At 48.2% G+C, this 26,943-nt stretch overlaps 1 protein-coding gene and 2 pseudogenes across 2 annotated transcripts in view; 1 reads left to right on the forward strand and 2 right to left on the reverse strand.

The window, feature by feature from the left end:
• LOC142570935 (gonadotropin-releasing hormone receptor-like) overlaps positions 1-26,943 on the forward strand; it is a 72,003-nt gene that overhangs the window by 12,739 nt on the left and 32,321 nt on the right. Inside the window, exon 2 of one of the 2 annotated variants that reach the window (XM_075679235.1) lies at positions 19,571-19,629. The gene's annotated coding sequence lies outside the window, so the exon portion shown is untranslated. The remainder of the gene's footprint in view (positions 1-19,570; positions 19,630-26,943) is intronic. The other variant, XM_075679236.1, reaches the window with a different exon arrangement.
• Positions 19,146-20,678, reverse strand: LOC142570399 (uncharacterized; annotated as a pseudogene).
• LOC142570400 (uncharacterized) lies at positions 21,421-23,085 on the reverse strand (annotated as a pseudogene).

A 26,943-nucleotide genomic window follows, 5' to 3' on the forward strand; every position in this document is an offset into this window, starting at 1 on the left:
TGCAAGGGCCAGCGTTAACGGCGCTCCAGAGATTTCTGGAGGCGATCGACATTCCCGAAAAAATATTGATTAGAGTATATGTCATCTATTGTACGCTCACTGCATGCATTTACTTTTGCCGGACTTTGTTCCATCCTGTGCCTAACTTAATGTGCCTTCGTGTGACCTTGTTCCATGTTTCCTTATGAGCGATGACTTCAGTTATGTGACTCTACTCTGTGTTCCTTTGTTCTTTCTTTATGCCCTTTTTTCTGCTTTTTCCTTTAATTTCTATCTTTTAGGCGCCGTCACATTTAGACAAGGTGTTTTATTATGATATACGCTACCTTTCGGTATCAGTGCAATTTTCGGTAATGTTTTTATGTCTGTGGCCATCCTTATTTGCACTTCTATGCGAAAAAGGCTGAGCCATTCCACTCTGGGAAGGTGGATGACCAGCGAAGCTGTGTAGCAGACGCCAAGGAGGCGACACAAAATTTTGAACAAAGGTACGAACACATTTAATGTCGTGATCGGTGGTCATCGTAACGAAAGGTACGCACACACATTTACATTTATACACCAGCGTTCATTCGTGTTATACGGTCCTCATACGCATTGGTGTTCTTATTTCACGATATACTGAAGCATGATAAGCGGCAACAGAGCCAGCTGTGCCATAGTAGCATAGTAATAGGTGCCAATTATGAGGGCACACACACACACACACACACACACACACACACACACACACACACACACACACACACACACACACACACACACACACACACACACACACACACACACACACACACACACACACACACACACACACACACACACACACACACAAACGCGCGCGCGCGCGCGCGCGCACGCACGCACACACGCACGCACGCACGCACGCACGCACGCACACACACACACACACACGCACGCACGCACGCACACAGATATTTGATATATAAACAGGAAACGATAGTGTGCCCATCACGGCTCTGACGTTATGGCAAGATGCTATGGCGCAGAATGTCCCGGGTCCGATTCCTGGCAGCTGCGTTCACGTTACAATAAAGGCGCAACGCACATGTTAAGTAATCTTAGCGCCTGTTAAGTAATCTTAAAGGCGCATGTTAAGTAATCTTAGCTGGCCAACATTAATTCTGAGCTCCCATCAATACAGGCGCTTTTTCGCAGAATGCAGTGGGTTGCTTTGTGACGTAAAACCCAACAATTTAACAATTACGTTGGGGGTGAGTGGCAGAGATCGTTGGTGAAACGTCAAATCCTTAGATACCCCCTTGCGGAAAATATGGCTACTGAAGTTCTGCATTAACACACGTAATTCTGAGAATATAAGTTTTTTTTATGCCATATAAAACTAAAAGGAAAACGCCTGTGACAGATAGTGTAATTGTAATTCTTGAGCTGGATTACGAGAAGCGGAAAGTACTATACTCGAACCGTAAATTGAAATGCATAATCTAATAGTTTAAAATTCACTAAATATATATTTAATTGTTTGTTTTACGTAAGGCACTTACTGTGATTTGCTAACTGCAGCCGGTGAGTTTGCGAACACCGCATTTTTACATGGAACAACTTTTAAGGATCACACGGACTTCGAGATATGCGGCATGAAAGTATCGCTAAAGATGGTCTATTACACCACTTACTTTCTAACCTAAAAAAAGCAAAAAATACACCGTTTTATTTACTGACGCAAGAAAGGTAACTGGAAGTCCCGTGTATTTCGTCAGACATTTTGGGAATATATCTAAATGGTGTGTGATCCTGAAAATTCGTTCTAAGTGTACTTGCGTTGCGAATTAACCGGCTGTGCCAATGTGTACGGTATAGTAATGAATTACATAGTCAATTAGTGAGTTTTGTTTAATTAGTCGTTTATGTATTTCGATTTCTCGTCCAAGTAATGTTCGCCTCTTAGAGTATTCAAGCTCAATGATTAGACGTATAGGCAATCCGCCGCAGGCGATTTTAAAAATTCGGAATGGTCTAAAAAAGACACACCCGGTGCCAATGGAGAAAGCGGTTTTTCTTATGGCCAGAGGTAAATGGACTCTATGGTGGACAATATCGCAAATGAATAATGAAAGTAATACTCTTACACAACCCCTCACCCCCCCCCCCCCCCTTTGGTCGAGAACAGTAAACAAAACTTCCGGCGTGATTGCTGCTTTGTCTAGGCGCATGGAAATAAGGTAATAAGTGTAAAACGCTTCAGGCACACGAGACGTAAGTGAGAGAGATATATAACTTTATTATGTCCTTGATAGGGTTCAGGGGTGGCGGGGGTCGGGAGACTAACCCCTAGTCCCCCCCCCCCTTCTTGCTCAAGCGGCGGCCAGTCCTTGCTTTCTGGCGGCGTCTTCGGTCATCCGGACGGCCCAGAGCTGCTGCTCTCGGTCCAAGCTGAGCAGCAAAGTCTCCCACTGCTCGGTCGTAGTTATGATGCGTGTGTTAGTAGGTAGGTGTTGGTGGGCGAGGCTATGGGGCGTTGCCAGATAATGTGATCGAGGTCCGCGCAGGCCTCGCACGCTTTGCAGAATGGGGAGTATGCATCGGGGTAAATTCGGTTGTAACGCACGGGGTTCTGGAAAGTTCGCGTGTGAAGGAGTCGCCAATTGGTGGATTAATATTTATTCAGTGTTTTGTGCGCTGGCGGGTAGCGTAACCGCTCTCTGCGGTAGTGCAGGAGAATTTCTCTGAACGTGACCATTCGGTCCCGCGCGTGAGCGCGATGAAGAGCAGAGGGCTGGTCGGGATCGGAAGACTCGTGAGAAGGATGATGCACCCGGTGTGCGAGAGCTCGGGCGGCCAGACCAGACTCGAGTGACCAGGGGCCCAGATGATCTGGACGCGGCGTTGCCTTGAAGGAGGAGTGCCAGAGTATCTTCTGCTCTTGGGGCACTATCAGTCCTCTCGTGTAGTTGCGAATGGCCGTTTTTGAGTCGCTGATGACGCAGAAAGTGAACCTCGTGATTACGCGCTCCCTCTCAGTTCTGTCACGAGTTCTTCGGAGAGGAACGGCGCATGCGAAACTTTCAAGTAAACTGCTCACCATATGTGACAGTCAATGGTCGATGCAAAAAGACAAAGCATATAGAAATCTACACGGCTTGAATCTTTGTTTACTTCATTGATATCGGGCCATTAAACATTCTGTCGAGTGTGTAATGCTCGCACTTGTGGTTTCACAGTTTCTTTGTACCGTTGTCTTGTGCGCTTCACCTGTAAAAAACTCGCTGTTGCACACAAATTGCCTGCATAAGTTTATTACCAGTATACGTATGCAGCATTTCCGTATCATGTTATGAGAGGTTTCCGACGCCGTATTCGAGCGCCCACAATTATTTTTCTGTTATGTTAATAAAAGAGAAAGCGTGCATGTGTGGCGAACAAATTGAGATTATATGTAGGGAGACTGAATACACTCTAGAGCTAAAGATACCATCAAGAACACGCTTTTCGGAAAGCCGCTTCATGGCACGTGCGTGATGGCCGTGCAAAGCGGTAGCGGAAATGTTGGGAGCGTCGAGCGCTGTACGCTCAGCCAATGCCTCTCCTGTCAAATCGTCGTAAAATGGAATACCTGGCTTCCTCTCACATTTCCTTATCTTACATAGCAGTGCAGCTACTTACTATTCGCCGCATCGAGCTTCGAATCAACTTTTACAAAACTCAACCACGTGGTCGTTCTCGCATTTCTACGCTAGCCGCAGCGCAACTGTCAAAACTATATGTGTAGTGGGGAACACGCATGTGGCGCTGTGCGACTGGCCACCGCTGCGGCGCGAGACCCGAGCTCGGGCTGCTGATACGAACGGCTGGGACTCGCGATCAAGAGCGACTTGCGATCCCTCGTACGAGCTGCAATAAACCCCCTTTCATTTGGTGGAGGTGCGGGGTAGACCTCGGAAACTGGAACTCCGAAGCCGGACGCTACCGACTGCTACGACCATGCCTGACGAAACCACCCAGGAAGATGCACCACAGCCTCCGGCGGTCATCGTTTCCGGTGTGTTGCGCCAGCGTGATCCTGCCATCTTTAGCGGCACCGATGATCATGACGTGGAGGATTGGTTGTCATCTTACGAACGGGTGAGCCAGCATAACAAGTGGGACGACGTCACCAAGTTGCACAACGTGTTGTTTTACTTAACTGGCGTCGCGAACCTCTGGTTCCGAAACCACGAACACGATTTCGGCACATGGAGCACATTCAAAACAAGTTTCGCTGAAGTGTTCGGGCGCCCCGCTGTGCGCAAGCTTCGCGCAGAGCAACGCTTACGGGGGCGTGCGCAACATCACGGTGAAACTTTCACAAGTTACATCGAAGATGTCATTGACCTGTGTAAGCGCGTGAATCCGTCAATGTCAGAACAGGACAAGATCAAACACATTTTGAAAGGCATTGATGAGGACGCCTTTCAGATGTTGTTAGCGAAGGATCCGCGTACCGTGGCCGAAGTTATCAATTTGTGCCAAAGTTTTGACGAGCTACGGAAACAACGCATCTTAGCTCGGCGCCCACCGCCTACGGAAGATTCGTTAGCAGCATTAATTATTGGCGACAACCACACAACTTTGCTGACGCAAATAAAAGAATTTGTGCGCGAGGAAGTCGCACGACAGCTCTCGATTTTGCCGACCACGGAGAAGCCTTCTCAATGTTTGGCTCCAGCGCTCCGACAGATAATTCAAGAGCAAGTGACCGAAGCTCTTCCACCTCCGTGTCAGCCGGCTCCCGTGGCCGCGCCTCTGACGTATGCTGAAGCCGTTGCACGGGCGCCTCGTCTACAGAGGTTCTCTCCTCCGCCTTCAGCGCCTCGCCCGCCGGTGTTCTCTCCTCCGCCTTCGCCTCGCCAGCCGGCGGATCCCTTTTTCAGTGCACAGCAGCAGGGTCCAAATCCTTGGCGCACTGCTGACAACCGCCCAATATGCTATGCCTGCGGTACCCCGGGTCATGTAGTGCGCTTCTGCCGCCGGCGCTTGCCGGCCTTCGTGGGCACCCCGCGACGACCCAGCTCCGACTTCCGACCTTTCCATATGCCTTCACGACCACCACCGGAAGTCTACGCTGCTGATGACATACCGGCACCGCAGTCACAGCTCTACGGCACTCGTCGCTCGCCTTCCCCTCGTCGGCGCTCACTCTCACCCATGCGTCGTAGACCCAGTGCCAGTACTACTGAGGCGGAAAACTGATTTCCGCAGTTCCTGAGGCACGAACTGCGTCATCGTCGGAACATCAAAGTCCTCGTTTTTCCCCCGCTAACGTCATTGAAGTGTGCGTTGATGGCATCAAATCCCTTGCGCTCGTCGATACAGGTGCTGCTGTGTCCGTGATTAGTGAGAAGCTTTGTCGTGCATTGCGGAAAGTGACCATGAAGCCTTCGGTTCCATTGCTTAGAACAGCCAGTGCGCAACAAGTACAGCCAGTCGCTATGTGCACTGCCAGAGTGCTGATTCGAGACATTCTGTATTCCATTGATTTCTTTGTGTTAACTTGTTGCTCCCACGATGTCATTCTCGGTTGGGATTTTCTGTCGCGCCATCATGCCGTCATCGACTGTGCACGTGCTGAGGTTCAGTTCTCCGTTCTGTGCGATTTGCCATCTCGCGACTTTCAAGTTCACGATCTTAGCAGGATCTGTGTAGCTTCAGATACTGACCTTCCTCCTCACAGTGCTGTATTTGTCCCTCTTTCATGCGCATCGCTTGCCGAAGCGACGGTCATGTTTACACCCGCTGCCGTCTTCATTCGCCGCCAGCCTATATTGTTGCCTTTCGCCCTCCTCACGGTTCACCATGGTGCTGCAGAAATACTGATTTCTAACCCAAATTCGTGCACTTTGGCTTTGCACTGTGGCGAGACTATTGGCAACATCGAGTCTGTGGACGCTGACGCTATTGTGCACTTCCCCATGGCCGACGACGTCGATACTGCCAACGTAACAGCACTGACGCCCCATGTGCCGTCTAACCGAGTCCCGCCGGATGCTTTTTGTCGCTCCATTGCCGATGACCTCGAGCCGACACAACGTGAGCGGCTAATTACTCTTTTAAATGAGTTTCACGCGTCTTTTGACTGGAACCAAGCATCGTTAGGCCGCACAAGTACCGTCTCTCACCACATTGACACGGGACACCACGCACCATTACGCCAGCGTCCGCACCGCGTGTCATCCACCGAGCGTCGTGTCATCACCGAGCAAGTTGAAGACATGCTTGACCGTGGTGTTATCAAGCCATCCTGCAGCCCTTGGTCATCGCCCGTAGTACTCGTTAAGAAAAAAGATGGCTCGATTCGTTTCTGTGTGGACTATCGTCGCCTCAACAAGATTACACGAAAGGATGTCTATCCTCTACCGCGCATAGATGACGCCCTGGATTGTCTACATGGTGCTGAATTCTTTTCTTCTTTGGACTTGCGATCGGGCTATTGGCAAGTGCCAGTGGATGAATCCGACCGCTCGAAAACAGCTTTCATTACGCCTGATGGCCTGTATGAGTTTACGGTAATGCCATTCGGCCTCTGCAATGCGCCAGCGACATTCGAAAGAATGATGGACAATATTCTGCGAGGCCTCAAATGGAAGACGTGCCTGTGTTATTTAGACGACGTGGTAGTTTTCTCCCCTGATTTCACCTCTCACCTCTCTCGTCTACGCGACGTCCTTACTTGTCTTGCCACCGCCGGCCTTCAACTTAACTTGAAGAAGTGCCGCTTCGGCGCCCGCCAGCTGACCATACTTGGCCATGTCGTTTCCAAAGACGGCGTCCTTCCCGACCCTGACAAACTTCGTGCTGTCGCAGAATTTCCGCGGCCGACTACACTGAAAGAGCTCCGAAGTTTTATCGGCCTTTGCTCGTATTTTCGACGCTTTGTACGCAATTTTGCCTGCATCATCGCTCCTCTGACGAAGCTCCTGGCTGGCCCAGGTGACCTTCGCGATTGGACTCCGGCATGTGACCACGCCTTCACCACTTTGCGTCGTCTGCTTACCTCACCACCTGTTCTACGCCACTATGACCCGACTGCACCGACCGAAGTTCATACGGACGCCAGTGGCGTTGGTCTTGGAGCCGTCCTTGCGCAACGCAAGCCTGGCTTTCCGGAATATGTGGTTGCATATGCGAGTCGGGCCCTCACGAAGGCAGAAACCAATTATTCTGTCACAGAAAAAGAATGTTTGGCTATCGTTTGGGCGTTACACAAATTTCGCCCTTACTTGTATGGCCATCCGTTCGATGTTGTGACAGACCACCACGCGCTCTGCTGGCTAGCGTCACTGAAGGACCCGTCAGGCCGTCTTGGACGTTGGGCTCTTCGGCTCCAAGAATTTGACATTCGCGTCATCTATCGATCCGGGCGCCAACATTCTGATGCCGATGCACTCTCCCGATCGCCCTTGAGATCCGACGGAAGGCCACCCTCCCCCGTAGAGTGCCCGGTTGCTACACTTGCTGTTACTGACATGCCGTCTGAACAGAGGAAAGATCCGTGGATTGTGTCTCTCATTGACATTCTTCACAGTTCTTCGACGGCTACATGCCCTCGAGCCCTTCGTCGCCAAGCCACCCATTTCGTGCTACGGGACGCCATCTTGTACCGCCGAAACTATCAGCCGGATGGTCGCAAATGGCTGCTAGTCATCCCTCGCCATTTGCGCTCCGACATATGCACGTATTTCCACGCCGACCCCCAACAAGCTCATGCTGGCGTCCTGAAAACCTACGAGCGGCTCCGTCAGCGCTACTACTGGCGCGGCATGTATTCTTATGTCCGCAAATACATTCGGTCTTGTGTAGCCTGTCAGCGACGCAAGACATCTCCTCATACGACTGGCCCTCTGCAACCTTTGCCGTGTCCTGCACGTCCTTTTGATCGGATTGGCATTGACCTCTATGGGCCTCTTCCATCCACTGCTAAAGGAAATCGCTGGATAATTGTTGCAGTAGACCACCTCACAAGATATGCCGAAACTGCTGCACTTGCCTCGGCTGCTGCTCGCGACGTCGCCGCATTCATGTTACGGCATTTCATCTTACGGCATGGCGCACCGCGAGAACTGCTCAGCGACCGAGGCCGTGTCTTCTTATCCGAAGTTATTAATGAGCTACTCGCCGCTTGCCACACTATTCACCGCACCTCTACGGCGTATCACCCACAGACTAACGGTCTCACGGAACGGTTCAACCGCACTCTGGGTGACATGCTCACCATGTATGTTGCGTCTGATCATTCCAATTGGGACGATGTCCTCCCTTTTGTGACGTACGCGTATAACACCGCCGTTCAGGCTACCACAGGCTTCTCCCCATTTTTCCTTCTTTATGGACGTGAACCATCCACTACCCTCGACACCGTGCTACCATATCATCCGGATGCCTCTGAATTCACCCCTCTTTCCGAAGTTGCTCGCCATGCTGAAGAGTGCCGCCAACTGGCTCGCTCGTTTACGTCGGATACCCAAGGTATCCACAAAGATCGACGCGACAACGGGCAGCCTCCACAGTCCTTCGCCGTGGACTCTCACGTCTGGCTTCAGCTGCCCTTCCAATCCCCAGGCCTTAGCCCAAAGCTTGCTCCGAAATATCAGGGTCCGTACCGGATCGTCGCGTGTACATCGCCGGTGAATTATGTGGTCGAACCGGTGACGCCATCTTCGGACAAACGCCGCCGTGGCCGCGAGACGGTTCACGTCAGTCGCCTGAAGCCGTACCACGACCCCCTTATCGTGTCATCACCTTAGGTCGCCAGGATGGCTCCTCTTCGCCGTGGGGGAAATTGTAGTGGGGAACACGCATGTGGCGCTGTGCGACTGGCCACCGCTGCGGCGCGAGACCCGAGCTCGGGCTGCTGATACGAACGGCTGGGACTCGCGATCAAGAGCGACTTGCGATCCCTCGTACGAGCTGCAATAAACCCCCTTTCATATGTATATTTTTTTGACAGCGTCTATTCCTGCCTCCGCGATGAGCGCTAAGAATCACAGCCTTCTTTCTACGCAGACGACGACGAAGTGCCTTCTTCTTAGAATGCTTCTATCTGTGTTCTCTGGTTTCCGACGAAATCTTCGGAATTTCCTGGTGCCTCGGCTCCCGGTCTTGTGGCCATGGACGCGGAGCCTCCCAGAGACCCTCCTGGCCAGAGGTCAACAAGGCTGTCCCTCACGAGGAAGAGAGGAAGCGTGCTCAGTGACACCGAGGACGCTGAGCTATACTCGATGTCGGACGAAGACTCATCGGATGATAGCTTCATCACGGTCCGCAGAAAGAGGGCCAAAAGGAGGACTGTCAGCGCGAACCCAGCAACGCAAGCGAGCACGGCGACTCTGAAGTCAAGGCCTGAACGCTGGCCTCACGCCATCGTGTTCGTACCCGAAGAGCCCTCAATCAACCTCAGACTGCTAAACAGGCAAGAACTGTCTGTTTTCTTGGAAGGGGTCTTGCCGAATGAAATTAAGGACATTCGGATAAATGCACGCAAAAATGTCCTCGCAATCGATGTTACCAACGGCAGTGCGCTCGAAAAACTGAAGCAAATCTCGGAGCTAGGGCGCATCAAAGTGCGTTCATATATCCCGATGGATGATGCATCCACAGCAGCTGTCATTTATGACATCGATGTCGCCATTCGCAACGCGGACTTGCCTATCCTCGTCAAACAAGGAAGTGAGGGTGTTGTCATCACGCGTGTGAGCCGCCTTGGAACATCGCGCTGCGTCAAACTAATTTTCAAAAGAGATTGCTTACTAACACACGTCAAAGTCGGTCACTTCCGACACCCTGTTCGCCCCTTCGTAGAAGAACCTCTTCAATGCCATCAGTGCTTTAGGCTTGGACATGTCAAGGATGTCTGCCCAAACTCGATACTGTGTCCCCGTTGTGCTGAACCTCACGCGAAGGAGACGTGCCGGGCTACTGTCCTAAAGTGCGGCAACTGTAATGGTTCCCATGCTGCCTCGTCTAGGGACTGCCCTCGCATCAAGAAAGAGGTCGCTGTTCTCAAGCAAATGGTTCGGGACAATTCGACACACAGGGAGGCTGCTGCAACGATCCGGCGTCGGCGTCGGCGTCACAGAACCTCCTCAAAAAAGGCAGAGCCGCGAAAGGAGAGGGGCGCGCTTCCATCGTAGCACCCACATTCTCCAATCAGGCCAAAAAGGGGCTGAACAGCACAAGAAAGTCGCCTGAATGGAATTTGTCTCAAGAAGAATGGCCTGCGTTTCCGAGCCAGCAATCTCCCACAGAACTACAGATTGCCCGCTACAGGCGCCCGCTCGGGAGCCTACTCCTGCCGCTGATGCCACACCCAAAGCAGATCGTCAAGTCCTTTCAATGCTGCGTCCCCTCATAGATGCCATTCGAGTGATTCTGTCGAACCTTGGAACTACGTCTGCTCTAAGTGCACTGAAAGTACTGGACGCCTTAAGCCCAGTGCTTGAGTCCCTCGAATATAGACATGGCCAACCATCGCCCATCGTTTCGAGAACAAGTCAAGGCAGCGTCAATCATACAGTGGAACGCAAGAGGACTAAAATCACATCTTTCAGACTTTCGTCAGTATATATATGCTAATTTGTTCCCAATCATTGTCATATGTGAGCCTAATGTGTCAAAACCAGTCAGATTATCGAGATACGAAGCTGTTATATCCGCAACAACTGATGCATGCAGCAAAGTCATCGTTTTTATTCGACGAGAACTGACCTATGTTCGCCAGCCGATTCCGCCTCATAATAAGAATCAATACGTTTGCCTACCAATTAAAAAGGGCAAACTCATGTTTACACTTGTAGGCGTTTATATATCGCCTTCAAGTATTTTTTATCCCAAACGATTAACGAACATCTTGTCTGTGTGCCCTGCTCCTTATGTCATCATCGGAGATTTTAATGCGCACCATACAGCATGGGGAAGCGCAAGGACAAATGCAAGAGGGCAAAGACTTGGAAACTTCGCCTGCAACCACGGCCTTTCACTCCTGAATGACGGCAGCCCAACGTTTATACGAGGCGTGAATTATGGCAGCTGTCTTGACCTAGCTTTCGTCTCCAGCACTTTCACAAGATATGTTAATTGGTTTTAGGATATCGAGACACACGGGATTGATTATATTCCCACGTACCTTGTCATCAAAGAGATGTCCAGGCCCATCCAACGGAACACCATTCGATTAATTGATTGGACCAATTTTACTTCCACCATGGGAGATGCTTGTCGAGAGGGCTTGTCCTCTGGATTAGAGGAAGCAATCAAGTCTGCAATGCTACACGCCGCGCGCACGGTCACGGTTTCATCGAAGCACACGGAATTGGATATAGAGTTGGAGCGACTTCGTGCACTCCGTCGTCGTGCGGAGCGGCGTTACCGGCGTAAAAAATCCATCGAAGACCTTAGGACAGCCAGACGACTACAAAAGAAACTTCCACGTCGCATGGATAGATTGGCATCTCGACGTTGGACAAGGTTTTGCCAGTCACTAGACCCCCGAAAGCCACTTTCCCACATCTGGAGAACCATGCGTGGTCTACGTTCCCTCCCTGAACAACGCTTCCCATTCAAAGCGCTGGCGCTCTTCCAGGGGCGGCTCGAGGCTGATGTTGCAAAAGACTTTTGTGCAAGGATCGCTGGCCAAGCAACCGGTCCAGGCTTTCCAGCCCCCAGTCGCATCCCTGTTTCACGTGACGGCCACCTGGATCTTCGTTTCATAATGGAGGAACTAGAAGCGGCTCTTGCTCTATGCAGGCGTTCTTCATCCGCGGGACCAGATGGAATATCCTGCCGCGCCTTGAACAACCTGAGTGATGGTGCACGGAGAGAACTGTTACATATATACAACTGATCTTGGCAAGGTGGCATGGTTCCCGAAGAATGGAAGACAAGCCGCTTGGTCCCTCTCCTGAAGCAAGGCAAGTCCCTACTTGAACTCACCTCATACCGCCCAATAGCGCTGAGCAGCTGTGTGGGAAAGATAACGGAAAAGATTATCTTTGCCCGCTTGGAGTGGTACCTGGAACATTACAACATGTTACCAAATTGCATGGCTGGTTTTCGTCGAGACCGCTCATCAGTATACAGCGTTGCTGATCTCGCTACGTATGTCCAGCATCAAAAGTCACGCAAAAGATTATCTGCAGCTTTGTTCTTGGATGTGAAGGGGGCATACGATAACGTATCTCACCAGGCTATCCACGATGCTCTTGAGATGGTTGGCCTAGGTGGTCGAGTTTTCCAATGGATTTCTCATTACCTTTTTATGAGATCGTTCTTTGTCTGTACCGGTGATGCTAAAACCGCACGACACTACACGTACCGAGGTGTTACTCAAGGCGGTGTGCTAAGCCCTACCCTATTCAACCTCACACTCATTGGTTTCGTTGATCTGCCAGCAGCGATCAAGATATCAATATATGCCGATGACATATGTATATAGACCTCAGGTGTGACACGTCCTCAGATACGTGCAAGACTTCAAAAAGCTGCTACTCTAACAGCTATATACCTCCGCAACCAAGGTCTTGAAATTTCGTCAGACAAATGTGCACTGATGGCTTTCACTCGCTAACCAATGACACCTTACGCCATCTCAATAAATGGCCAGATAATTTCTTTTGAGAAGACTCACAAATTTCTTGACATAATCATTGATAGAGATCTCTCATGGAGCCCGCACGGGACCTACTTGAAACAGCGTCTGACAGCAATCTCCCAACTTTTCAAGTTTCTGGGAGGAAAGACTTGGGGAATGTCAGTGCATGCAATGTTGGAATTGTACAGGGCTCTTTTTCTGGGCTTCTTGAGATACAGTTTGCCCGTACTGACCAAAACGTGCCAGACAAGTCTTCGTGCTCTACAGGCTATTCAAGCTCGGGCTCTCAAGGTTTGTCTTGGTTTGCCAAAATGCACATCGACAGCAGCGACTATTGCGATTGCCCGGGACCAACCTATACAAACACACATTGAGGTAGAAGTGCTGAGAGTGCACATTAGGCACATTGCCCGTGCCTGTTGCCACCATCTGGCAACACTGCCGTCAGAAAGGCCACAGGCATCATGTTGTACTACGATTTCGGAATATTACACCTGCCTTCCATCAGGTTTCACCACCGCAACTAAGTTATAGATTCCTCCATGGCGTTTGGCTCGACCCGCAGTGCACCTAACTGTAGCAGGAATCAGGAAAAAATCTGAGCTGTCATCACCTGCTGTTAAACAACTAACTCTGCTCCTTTTGCACGAGAGTTACGCCGAACACGTACATATTTATACTGATGGATCGGCAACTCCAGTGTTCCTTTGGGTCCGTGGTCTTCCCAGCGAAAGCCACCACCATCAGTTTCAAGACATGTCACCCAACGACGCCGATGGCTGCGGAACTTGCAGCTCTTCGCGCTGCACTTCGTCTCGTCAGCCAAGAACAACCTCGAAGATGGTCAATATTCAGTGACTCAAAGGCAGCACTGCAATCTTTGCTATCGGCCCTGCGGCGCGGACCACACGAACAACTGGCATTTGAGATTAGAGAACTAATCCATACCTTAACTGAGAAAGAACACCACGTGACATTTCAGTGGCTTCCAAGTCACTGCGGAGTCATAGGGAACGAACACGCTGATAACGCTGCTCGGTCGGCTCTTCAAGGGGACGAAGAGGAGCCGATACTGTTATCAAGGACAGATGCCGCAAGAAAACTTCGAATGCTCAGCCGTGACATCACGTTCTCCTTGTGGAACGCTGGAAGCTTTAACAACTACCGACTCCACAATCTTGACTCCTCTCTACGCCTTTGCATTCCAGCTGCACTCTGCCATCGCGAAGCTACCCTGCTTTGTCGATTATGGCTAGGGGTGGCTTTCACCAGGTCTTTTGCTTACCGAATTAGATTGGCCGACGACGCCTCGTGTGAGGACTGTGGTAACGAGGAGACTTTGTTAACACCTTCTTTGTGATTGTCCGCGCTATAATTTACAGAGACAATCACTCGCAATCGCGATAACGCGTTTTGACCGAAGACCTCTCGCAGAGGAACTTATTTTAAAATGCCGCCATCACAAGCCATCGCAGCAGAGGGCGACGAGGGCACTGTTGCGGTTTTTGAGGGCGACAGAATTGTACAAGCGGCTGTAGCCTGAACAGATGTTGATAGTGCTGCAAGTGTCAGTGTGCTGTGCGATGACTGTATGCGGTGACAGTGACCGATTGTGATTGTGTGTCTACGCTCCTTTCTTTCCTTATCTCTACTTTGTTACCACTTTAGCTCCCCCTCCCCTCTCTCCCCAGCGTAGGGTAGAAACCGGATCTTTTTCTCTGGTTAACCTCCCTGCCTTTCCCCTTTCATCTCTCTCTCCTCTCCTCCTCTTCTACGCGCGATGATTTCGAAGCGTAGCGGTGTCGACCATCCTTGGCAAAATGTTGATCTACACATTTTCTGTCCGCGCCGGATGGCCGCTGCAAGGCTTGCAATTTAGGGGAAACCGGGAAACGTCGCCCGCCGTTTCCTAAAACTTTCTTTCTTTCTTTCTTGCTTTCTTTCTTTCTTCCTTTCTTTCTTTCTTTCTCTCGCGTTTTTTGAATGTTATATCTCCAATGTTCCGCGGACTGGCGAGCATTAGGCATTTGTGTAGGACTGCTGCACAGGGAAAAACACGCATGAGCGATCATGGGAATGCGAAAGGGAGATAAGAGACACTCTGCCGCACGAGGATGTAAAAAAAGAAAAAAAGATCGCTTGGGCCAGAACGAAAGTTCGTCCTATATTGCTCATTTACTATCGTTTGCCATTGTTTTCTTGATTTTTCAATTTTATATCTCCGTTAAGTCCGTGAGTTGTGACTGTCGAGACACGTTGAAAACGAGCACCATCTTGTTTCGGACGTGTGAGTTCGCCGTTTACCTACAGAGAGAGAGAGAAGAGAGAGAGAGAGAGAGGATGTTCTTGATATGATGGAGGTGAAAATTGGGGTAAAGTGCAGCGCAGTAACTGTCTCTCTGCAGAGCACACCTCAACCGCGCTGCACAAGGGGGGGGGGGGTGGAATGAAAGGAGGCCACCTACAGAAAGCCATGCACCGCTGCACATCACCCTCAATACTTCAGCTTGCGGAGATGAGACGAAGGTGCAGGCGGGGAGGGTTTCCTACAATTATTACTAAAGGAAACTATGACACTCCAATCCAATCGTTCAGCCAGCATAGGAATAATCGGTAGTACATGCATTTGTCTAATCTTCGTGCTTGTAAATTCAGACGGTCTCGTTCGTGGCTTTCTTTATTACGCTTTATCTGCCTTCATTGTACTAAGTTTCATAACAATGTGCACTTTCCTAAGTACAGATGACTCTGCGAACCGGCACAATCGCTATTATATGCAGCGATTCGGTCGAAGTATACGCAAATCCAAAACGCGCCAAGTGTGTTAACGCGCTGGCTTGCCCGCGAGAAATTCATAAGGGCATGCTATGCCGCTTGTCGATGCATATTACCGCAGAGAGCTCTCCACACGCCAGGTACGAGCACCCTTGGGAGGTCGCCTTCCAGGCGGCTGATCGCTAAAGCCCCTAGGCATTACTCATCGCATCGACATTAGAAGAGCACCAGCAACGGCTCGCGGATGGCGAGACAGTGTGTGTCTCTCGTGCAAACGCACACGGCAGCGCCCGAGTCCCCTGAGAAGTCACGGCGTGGTTCCTGGTCTTCGGGACGAGTGAAAGTGTGTTTGGTGTGGAGACGCGGTTCACTGTTGAATAGGCGCCCGTTAACTGAGCCTGCAAATTGTGTGAAAGTGCTTTAGTCTTGCGTTTCCGTGCACAAGTTCACCCACAATAAACCAGTTTGTTTAGTGTGCTTCATCGAAGAGTGCTACATTTATAGTGCAGATGCGGGGCATGATTGGAAGTGCCCAGTCCGTAAGAGAGCGGAGCCCCGACCCTCATCGATTAGAATCCAGAGAACTGACTCCAGTACACCAGAGCACAAGCCGCCGCCTCCGAGGAGACTCGCCCGAGTTACGACCGCTTCCTGTTGCTGCAGCAGTGCAGGCAACAGTTGCCAGCGATGGTGCAACCATGACCAGCCCGGTGGCATCGTCCCAGCTCATCGTGTACTCACCACACAGGCCCGAGTCCTTCCAGAGCGATGCGTTCGAAGATGTGGAAGACTGGTTAGAACACTTAGAGCGAGTCGCAGATTTCAACGGCTGGGACGAGGCACGGAAGCTTCGCAACGTGTACTTCGCGTTGGAAGAGTCAGCGAGGACATGGTACGTGAATCATGAAGCGGCGCTATCTTCATGTGAAGAATTTCGGCGACAGTCGCTTGCTACGTATGACAGCACCGATCGGCGAGAGAAGGCAGAGCCCGCTCTCCAAGGCAGAAACTAGCGCAACCAACATGTCCTCGATTGATATCGAGGACATGTCCCGCCACTTCGTGCGCGCTTATCCAAACATGACCGAAGAGAAGAAATTACGCCATCTGATGGGTGGCGTTAAGCAGGAGCTGTTTGCAAAACTCGTTTGCAACCCACGACATAGTGTTGCCGAGTTTCGCACCGAAGCGACGACCATAGAGAAGGCGCTGCAGCAGCGTGCCCATCCCTATAATCGTGATGTCAACAGCGCACGAGCCCACCATCTGTCAGCAGGCCGATGCAGTAACACCGAAGCGCCAAGAGAAACTGGTGCGATCAATCGTAAAGGAGGAGCTTCGAAAGCTGCAGCTACCAGGAGCCACGCCGTGACTTCTCATTGGACAGGGGGACTCGGGTGCTGCCGTGTGCGCGTGCACGAGAGTGAGACACGCACTGTCTCGCCATGCGCGAGGAGTTGCCGGCGCTCTTCTAATGGCGATGCGATGAGTAATACCTAGGGGCTTTAGCGATGAGGCGCTTGAGTACTTCACGAGAGTGCTCGTGACTGGCATGTGGAGAGCTCTATGCGGCAGCATTGCTGGGTGGGCGTCTTCTTTTGGGATGTATACTTCAGAGGACCATCAAAAAAGATTTTCCATTAGATCCACAGGGTATTAGATATTTATGTACAGAAAACGAAGATGGATTGCCGTTTGACCTTATACTAGTTGGCCTTCACTGTCTATGGCGCGCCCGTATGGCGGGGTTTCATTGCGATCTGGACGCTTGGCCCCCACGAATGTATTTTCGAGAATGCGTGTCCAGATTTGTAGAAATTCAGAAAGCACGAGGATGTGTACCTGCGTGGTTGTCGAGGGTGGAACCCTTGACCACATTAAAGAAATTCTAACACTAGCGCCACTAGACACTAGCGCCAGAGTTCCCTTTAGCAATTATTGTATGAAGCTCTGTGGCGCAAGCTCTCGCCTGCGTTCTAACTGCGTATATACTCGCGGACAACTTTCTGCAGCTATGAAGGGAAAGCTACGGAGGCAAATCGCTCACAAGTGATAGCGCTTCTGAACAGAGTCCCGTGTTTTCATTCCCATTACATTAATCTGGGGAACAGAAAACATAAACACGTTATTAGCAGCAGTTGAATAAGACAAAACACACCACTGAATGTAAGAATTTACTTATTTTGTGGCTTTTCCCTTCCTCGTCTAGGCAAACGCGGAACCGTCGCACGTGGAAGTTGCGTCGATTCAGCGTCTGTTCCGAGCAACCAAAACACTGTCAAACGCTAGCGGATTACTTTGAGCGGTAACACGTGCAGAAGCTCCGCCCCCGTAGCTTTCCCTTCATAGCCACAGAAAGTTGTCCGCGAGTATAGATAAGACCAAAATCGAAACGCGCTTGCGTGGCCGCGAGAAATTCGTAAGTGTGTTCTGTGCCACTTGTCGATGCCTGCTTCCGTGGCGTAACGGTTTCCATATCAGTATTCCATACTAAACACCGTGTGTTCGAATGCTACCGTCGGTCAATTTTAACGCGATAGCGTTAAGGAGCTCGTGTCGCAGAAAAGCCGGTGTCGTCGGCGTTGGCTGCGAGCGAAAAATGGCGGAAGGCAATTCATAAATAACAACAGCTTGCAAGATGGGATGGGTGGGAATCGAACCAAGGTCTCCGGAGTTGGGGGACGGAGACGCTCAGCCATGAGCTCGATGGTTCAAATCGTGACAAAATCGCCTCTAGTGACTGCGATGTTGCCTTAAAAACGTGCCGTAGAAAGTTATACTGCGGTGTATATCGGTAATTATGAGCATATAAATTACATAAGTCGCAGTTAAACGAGTAGAGAAGTACGTTTCTGCTACATTTCTTCTGCGCTTGGCGCACACGCAGAGCCATCTTGCGGCAAACACAGAAGATCCCCTCCTCGCAATGTATGGCACTGCCCCGACACGTGGCGTACCACTCGCCGGCTTCTCCCCTTCGTCTCGTTTGAGCCACTGGGGCCGTTAGGGGACCGGTGCAAGGATGCCTCAATACACTTGCGTTTAATAAGCTTTCTCGCTCTCTTCCCATACAACTTCCAGCGTGCGTCACTCGAACCCTCGTGTTTAGGTGACGCGGCTCCTCTTTACGCTCACAGCACAATTCCTAGGTGCAGCGTCCGATGTGGGACGTCTCTGAAGTAATCGCTGCGCCGTAGCGCGTCTGGTGGGAAAGCGATGTGTGCCGTGCTGCTGGCGAGGAGTCATGCTTCTGCGTGGTGCTCCCAAGCGAGATAGAGGATGATCCCATCGAGGCGTCAGCCCCATGTTCGCGTCCGCCTTCATGGCGCGTCGCAGCCCGGCTGTGCGTGCCGATCACGACGTTTGGCTCGCGTAGACCGTTTCTCCCTCCGAGACACCGAGTTCTTTGGTTCTTTCTGCTTGCTCAGGCGCACGTTTCGTCTTCGTGTGACTCACGAGCATGCCGAGCGAATGAGTGGGCGGTGCGAACGGGGTGCGATAACGCTATCGCGTTCCACTCTTAAAGGCGAATGTTAAGCGTGCTCCAAATTTTTTAATTATATTTATTTATTATTTAAAAAATCAGAGCATGAGAAGATTCTGCGGGCGGTTTGTGAGCAGTCCGTGAGGCGCTGTTGTGCCCTACAGGGCAATGTTCTGCAGGAGGACTATAATTAGGGAGAATGCGGGCGGGTACTTAATGTTTTCATGTCAGCAGGCATAAAATGAGGGCCCGCTCTATATTCCCATTTGATATCCAGATGACTTACTCAGAACTCCCAGCATAAACACAAGTGTGTTCAGTGGAGGTATACACATGAGGTGCTGTGATTTGCAGGCCATTAGGCACTGCAATCTGTCGAATATCACATTGGAGCAATCAGGAAGCATTCGACTACAAAGCATGGCGAAAATGCTCGCCATAGTGAAGTGAGATTCCAAGAAAACACAACTTGATTTTTCAGCATTCGTATATTACTCAGATCTCATTGAAAATGAATTTAAAATTGTGAAAAAGTACTTGCTGCCAAAGTAATTAATAGATGGATGCATAATAATCATTCCACAAATATTTTTGACGAGTGCGTGCCTTGAATGGCCTTGTAAGGACTTGACAATGTTGACGAATGTGCATTCACGTTGTTCCTTGGACGAAAACGTTTCCAACACTGCTTTCTGATTTCTGTCCAGGTCACCAGTGTTGCTTTTAAACCGGAGCTCGACTTCGATGCAAAGCTGGAGAAAAGTAGGTACGGTGAAGCCAAACTAGTCATTAATACTAACCACACGATGAAACATTCTTTTCATATACCTTACGCCATTGGGACCTAAACCAATACAACATCATTGCCAACTACTTCATAACAATTGATCACTGCACAAATTGTTATTCTTTACAGAATTCAGTTTTATAATCAGTGACCTACCATTCCCTACAGCAGAGTATTAGACAACGCCGGGTCCCTGTATTCTTTTAACAATAAGAAATAGACATGCATTTACATTGTTTTCTAACAAGAAATACTCAGGCAGAGGGTCATCATTGCCTTTGCAGTCGTCTTCGTACGTGACTTTAAGGAGGACTTGCATCCTTTCAGCGTCATGCATCACGGTGCTCAAACTAACCGCTTTCAATGCCTAAAACACATTAAAAGAAAATGGCGAATATGAGGTACACAGGATCAAAAATATGTAATCAAAATTACACATGCAAGCAAAGCTCTAGCTCAGCGACAGCCTTTTTCCTTGTGATCGCTGTAGTAGAAACAGTGACATCACTGCTTATCATTTTCTTGTGCTTCCACACCTTTCGAGCTATATACAGTCAGCCTCGTAATGAAGGGGCTCTGGAAAAAATTAAAAATGCGACCGCCAAACCAAAAATTATGTTTCTGCGCTGCCGACCGTCAAACATCTTTACTAACCATGTATTTTAGACATTAACTAAACATAAAGCAACCAGCCTCATCAAATTTGTTGAATTATGTGAGGAAGTAAAAATAGAGCAGAACAAAACCGCACACCTCTGAATGCCAATTAAGGACAGGGTGTTCTCTGACATGAAGAACCTATGAAGCGCTTAACACTTAAGGAAATAGAACTGCCTAGAATGATTGTAATAACAACGGCTCTCGTTTCAAAAAGTATCAGCTTGTTATACAAATCACCTGTCAAAGTACTTACATGACCATGGGTCTGTGTACCTAAAAGGTGCTTGTGAGGTTTTCGCTCATCCCACAAAAGCAGGGGGTATTTCGTGGCGAGTGCACCACCAAGGGCTTTTTACATTGAGCGACATTCCCCCTTGTTCCCAGTGGTAACGAGATTAGGCTTACTAGAAGGTAAACAGTGCAGGTGCTTCTGTCTAACCTTTTAACTTTCGCCATTGTAAGATGATCCAAATGGCTGTAATTATACAATATCAGCAAGGACCACTGAGATAACCAGGCATCGCTTGCGACCTAATACAAGGTCTATCACATGCTGGTGCTACTGGGTAGCTTTTTTTTGCATCCAAGAAAACCTGTGAAATCTTAAATAGATACCACGCCAGTCCCTGCTCATGTAATGCGACAAGTTTCACAGTGCATATTTCAAACCAGTCGCTGATACAAACTCGTTGACTTTCGCTGTAGTATAACCAGCCGTATGACTTAAGCTGCGAGCTCTTATAGAACATTGGTGCATTTTTAGACCTTGGCTTAAGATGTGTGGACACAATATAAAACAATGCAATAGAACAGCCTAGTACATTAACTTTCAACAAAGAGCAAATAGGAAAACTTAGTCAAGGAACAAGTTCGGTACTGCGCACAGCTGCCATGACAGTTTTTTTTTTGCAGCCTTTCAAAACTCCTTTCCCTTGCAGGATAGGCTGAACGCTGTCAGAAAATTCTGACAGCGTTCTGAAAAAGGAGCCAGTCACAAATTTCCTAAACAGAAACAAGCTTTATTCACAAAAGACCTGTCATTCCACATACATTTTGCATTTTATTTGCATTAAGCAATGTTAGAAAGAAAGGGCCCAAAATGAGCAGGCATTACAGCAAAGGTGACTCATGAATATACTTCGTGACGGCATAAACGATATCAATTATGCATAAGTATGGAGTGGCCAGAGACAGAAAAGCAGTTCAAGTTTAATCACAACATTATGCAGTGTCTTCAGAAGAATAAATGCATTCAGTCGTTGTGAATAGCTCACTCTAACCAAGACCAGAAGAGTGATGAAAATCTTACCTGCGCAAAGCAAAATTGTTTCTACTTCATCAAACATCGGAACGTTATCAAACACAGCCACATCACACATAGAGATTTTGGCACCAGAGACAAAGACAGAGTGCATGGGCATAATAGTTTGGCCAATAGCATCAGGGTCAAGTCCACGTGGCAAAAAAGCCGATGTTAAGCTGACTGGCGCACCTACTTCTGGTGCAGTGGCACTCTCTGCGGAGACTGGCTTGTGCTGCCAAGGTACCACCCACAGGTAACTAGACATTCTCATTTGAAACTGATCGGCTACAGATAATGGAATATTTTTTAAATTCCAGTACCTTTTCGATTTTGGAAGGATATTTTTATTTTCAAACCTCGTTGTCCAATGAGGATGGAAAGAACCAAAGCGCCTTATCTCAGAAACCATATGCACCGGCATGTGCAGTTTTGATTTGAATGAGTCAGAACCATACTGCTGCACGAAAGCCTCGTTATGGCGTGCTACCATGCACTCAATGTCCCCGAGTGCATCTGGGGAGATAACAGGCGAATAGAATAACTGTGTGATGATGCACAACAGCACAAAACATTCATAATGGGGTTCTTGTGCAGGCTCTTCAGGCATAAATTCATCGATGATCAAAAGAAAATGTAGAAGTAGCATTAAACTGTAGCTTGCCGCACATGGAAAGCTGAAGTTGGACCCAAAGCCTCCAGGTTAATCGCTTTTACTCACATGTCTATGAAAGCAGAACTCAAACATGGCAGTGGTAAGTTCGCTTAAACTCATCCACGCTGCCTCCCTTACAAAAAACTTACTGAACAGTGGCGCCTACAGAGGAACATTCCTTTCTAACAAAATGTGCATTGGGTCGTATAGGAAGTGTGTGAGTACGGAGAAATTTGCAATTTACGCAAGGACTGATCTTGACTTAATGCCACACTGTGCTGACAATTCATTACGGTCCTTTTTGAAGTTGCTGCCTGAAAGGCTGGTAAGTCGTCTTGATACTGGGACTCTGTACGTAGTGGGCATTGTATTTCATAATGAACTTATGAAAATTAACTGCAGGAATCTTGAATGCCCAGCACGCCAAGCGGACATTCTTGCTGAAACTTTCCTTGAAACCTTCTATTTTCTGGCATGCCAATGTGTCCCCAATATAGGCGAGCAAAGAACCTAAAAAGACTTCACCACAGGCAGTTTTTAGAGTACAGCTACATTGAAGTGAACTTATGGTGGACACGAAGTCTTGAAGAAGCATATGTTTTTCTCCTTGTGATCTAAGAGCACTTGATTTCCCCACTCCAAGCAAGAATATGTTGGCTACCTTGAACCTTTCTGATGGTGGGATGTTAACAAAAGAGACATAAAACACAGCTTGTCTCTCCGGTTTTTTTCGTGCCAAGCGATTGGTCAATTCAATGTCATCGTAGTACAGAGGCATCACAATAGTGTTCATCTGATGAAAGCTTGCAATTTTGGGCATTTGAAAACGTGTGCCACTAGTAAAATCTTTTAGCAATGCATTGGTTGATGTCTGCAATGTACAATGAAAGAGGTGGGCATAGCTCGCATGATAATCACTGTCTTCAATGGCACAAAGTAACCTTTCTCACCATGCTGAAGTTTTACTTCCTCTATAGGAACATAAATTCCCTAAGAAGCGTATGGTGCCTTTCTTCCTTGCTCATTTTCAACTGCAGACACAACAATGGACGTTACAGCAGTCGATAAATTTCTGATACTCCCACAACAATTGCATCGACTCCACCTATTGGACATCGATAATGGGACTCAGTATGTCTCGCCAGACATGAGAGTTTTGTGAGGATATGTGTGCTTGAAAAGTATTGTACAGCACTATGCACATCATTTTCGCTCTAACATGACGCAACATTTAATGAGGCATTGCTTACATTTTCGGCCGCAGTGAAAAATAATGTTTGCCTCTCAGCCCGGGGCACACTAGACTGCTTTTAATAAGTACTGGGAATGCAGCACTCAATGCTTTCAGATGATGCGCATCCACTCTTTGTATGCAATTTGTACTGCACCATGTTGAGAAACCGCTTTCTGCACTTTGTGCATACCAAAGCAACCTTGTTCATGTGTAGCACTTGAACATGTTGCGAAAAGGTACAAAAATTTCTGGTGGTAAATTTGCACGCCACACACGTGTGTTTGCAGACCTAGCTGGCTTTTGATGACACAGTAACTTCATTGACGTTTTCCAGAGGAGCTGAGCTGGAAGAAATTCCTTGCGACAACCCTACAAACATGAATGATGCGAACTGTCTGCACGTGCTACACAAAGTGTTATATCATCTAATTCTCCGCCATTACTACATTATCAGCAATAGCTATAGCTGTGTACAGTACCATGTAAAGCGCGACTAAATGGCACATACATATAATCCAGTTTACAGAGACGATAACACTATTTCATTAGCATTGCATTAGTGAGAAGCTAACGGTTACAACAGCTATTCTGTTATATTATTCCTTAGAGCAAAATTAAAAACCAGCCAACACGTCACCCTCTAAATATTCCAGTTATGCTACATGTTTTCTTGTTTTCAAGGAAGGCGTGGTGGATTTCAGCACAGCTTACTTTCATTGCATGCGATGCCTAGCGGTTGATTCGTGCCTAGCTCAGCTTCTGATATGTCAGATAGGGGGTGATCTTCGACCCAGGGTATTCCACTTGCAATGGAAAGCTGGGAACAAATTACCGATTAAATGCCTACCAAGGCTCTGTATGCAGTGATTGCTTGCTGCCCACTACCCTCGTTAACCATTCTTTTGCGGTCTTGTATATAATTATTTTATAACACTTGCACGGATTCTGTGATAGTGCTCAGAATAACTGACGTCATGCTCAGTGACGTAAAAAATGCAATAAAACCCTTAATTGCCTTGTTTTATTTACACATCTGTACTAAATTACTTATCACGCATTCCAGTGCAGGATATGTAACTGCGATATTTTGAAACAGATTTCGGTTTTTCGAAGCTGCGCTTTCAGAAGGATCAAATGCAAAATGCGCTGGTAAAATGATTGTTGACATCAGTTATTTGACGCGTTTGCTTCCTTACAGTCATATATAATACTAGTAAACATGGGTCTCCACGTGGTATTGGCCTACGGGTGCTGAATATTAAGAACTGAAATTTTCATCGCACCATTTGGGTTTCAACGGCCGGACATGGCTCTGATGTAAAATTCGAAGCATAGATCACGTGAGACATAAAACGGCTGAGGTATAATCACTGCATAGCCGTTTTAATTCCCCACAAGGGCTAAGCCAGCCTATCTCAAGAGCTGAAATGAAGAGGAGGCAGCTATGAAATCATAGATTTTTAATGCGACAGAAATTAGGTTATCGTCACTCGAAAGTTGCCGTTTCCTCTGTACCTACCTACCTACGCATGTAACGAAATTCCTTGATGGCTTGATAGGGCAATCATGTCATCAAGGTTCAGTGGAAACAGAAATCACCAAGGACACCCAAAATTTGGCAAATTGGACCGCCCCAAAATTAAAATAAGAACGTAGAAAATAATAAATAAGAACTAACTAAAATATAAGAAGAGAAGAAAACACAATAATAACAATAACCTAAAGAAAAACAAGAAGTCCAACCCTGGAGACACGAGCACGAAGCCGAGGGAAACCTTGTACCCACTGGAAAACCAGAATTTAGGTCACACTTACTTCTTGAAGGAAATACTTAGGAAAGACCCTAAGTTCACAACAAGAAGGCCCCGGGGCCTTTTTGTTGTGAACATTGCGCTATGTGCTATGTGGTGAACATAGCATATGTTGTGAACCATGCGTGCGTAAAGCATCGCAGCCTACAAATGACGAGCAGCTGCTGTTGGGTCAATCAAAGCTCACAGAATTAGAAAAGCTGGAACTGTTAAAATACGAGAGAAAGAAAAATGTCAACATCCAAGAACAACAAAGAAAGAAACGTGAGCGTGACCATATCCCAACGGCCATCAGAGGTGATTCTCACAGCCTTAATCTTCAATCCGAACAGACCAATTGTCCAGAAGTAACCAGCGAAAAAAAGCACGAGATAATAGGCAATGCCTGAAATGTCATAAACTTGTCGAGTAGCCCATTGTCCAGGGCCCAACAAAACATCCTTTCGAAATGTCTAACTTTTTGTCCGGCGTCCGGAAGGATGAACGAGTTTCAGTTGTTCCAAGATTTGGATGATTTCGCGAGAAATTTGAGCCTAAGGGAGCACTATGATCGAAAAACTGCAGAAGACAGTCGTGATCAGCTACCTGAGCTCTCCGATAAATTATGGGCACCTGGTGAGGCACATGATAAATAATTGGGCATGACATTTGCGTGGTTCAAAAAGCAACTATAAAAGAGTACGAGAGGCATCGTCCCTCCGCAGTGACTTCTCAAGAGAGGAAGAGGAGGCGCTGCGGACCTTGCGTGAAGGTCAAACAATTGTCATAAAGTCAGCGGACAAAGGTGATGCAGTGGTGGTACTTGACCGGAGTGTTTACATAACCGAAGGTTTCCGTCTACTAAGCAGCTCTAACTGCAATGAATCCTACCAAGAAATTTCAAAGCGAAAGGAAGGGCGTACTCACTACTCTGCTCAAGGCAGGGAAGATAACCGGTGCAATATCTAAAGCCTTGATACCAACAAACTGTGGCCCCGGCCGTTTCTAGTTACTACCAAAAATTCACAAAATAAGCAATCCCGGCCGGCCTGTCGTTTCCAGCAATGGAACAGTGACTGAGAAAATATGCAGCTTTATTGATATTCTCATTAAGAGCATTCCATCTTCATTCCCCTCGTACATTAAAGACACAAATCACTTCCTTCGGGAGGTATCAAACCTGGCGGTACCTATCTGGTATCTATGGATGTCACATCTTTGTACACCAACACACCTCGCTCCGAAGGCACAACTTCCGCAGTTTCAGACTACGCTGTCTCCAGCCAACATAGGCAATTAGAGAAAGACACAGTTGAGGCTGTTGTAAATTTAGTACTGAAATATAATCACTTTGAGTTCGAGAACACGCATTATCTGCAAATCAGCGGAACCGCCACGGGAACGAAGATGGCGCCAAATTAGGCAAATATCTTTATGGAAGCGTTAGAAATCCCCTTCCTCCCAAATTCGACCATAAGACCAATATTTTACAAGCGATTCCTGGATCACATTTTCTTTGTATGGGCCGACAGTAAACAAAGTCGCTTGCACTTCATTTACAATTTCAATTCTCTTTACCGGTCAATCTGCTTTACGCACAACTTCTCCCAAGATAGTATTAACTTCCTCGACGTCACTTCGTCTTTGAGTGGCG

This window comes from Dermacentor variabilis, chromosome 2 (assembly GCF_050947875.1).
Source record: "Dermacentor variabilis isolate Ectoservices chromosome 2, ASM5094787v1, whole genome shotgun sequence".
NCBI lineage: Eukaryota > Metazoa > Arthropoda > Arachnida > Ixodida > Ixodidae > Dermacentor > Dermacentor variabilis.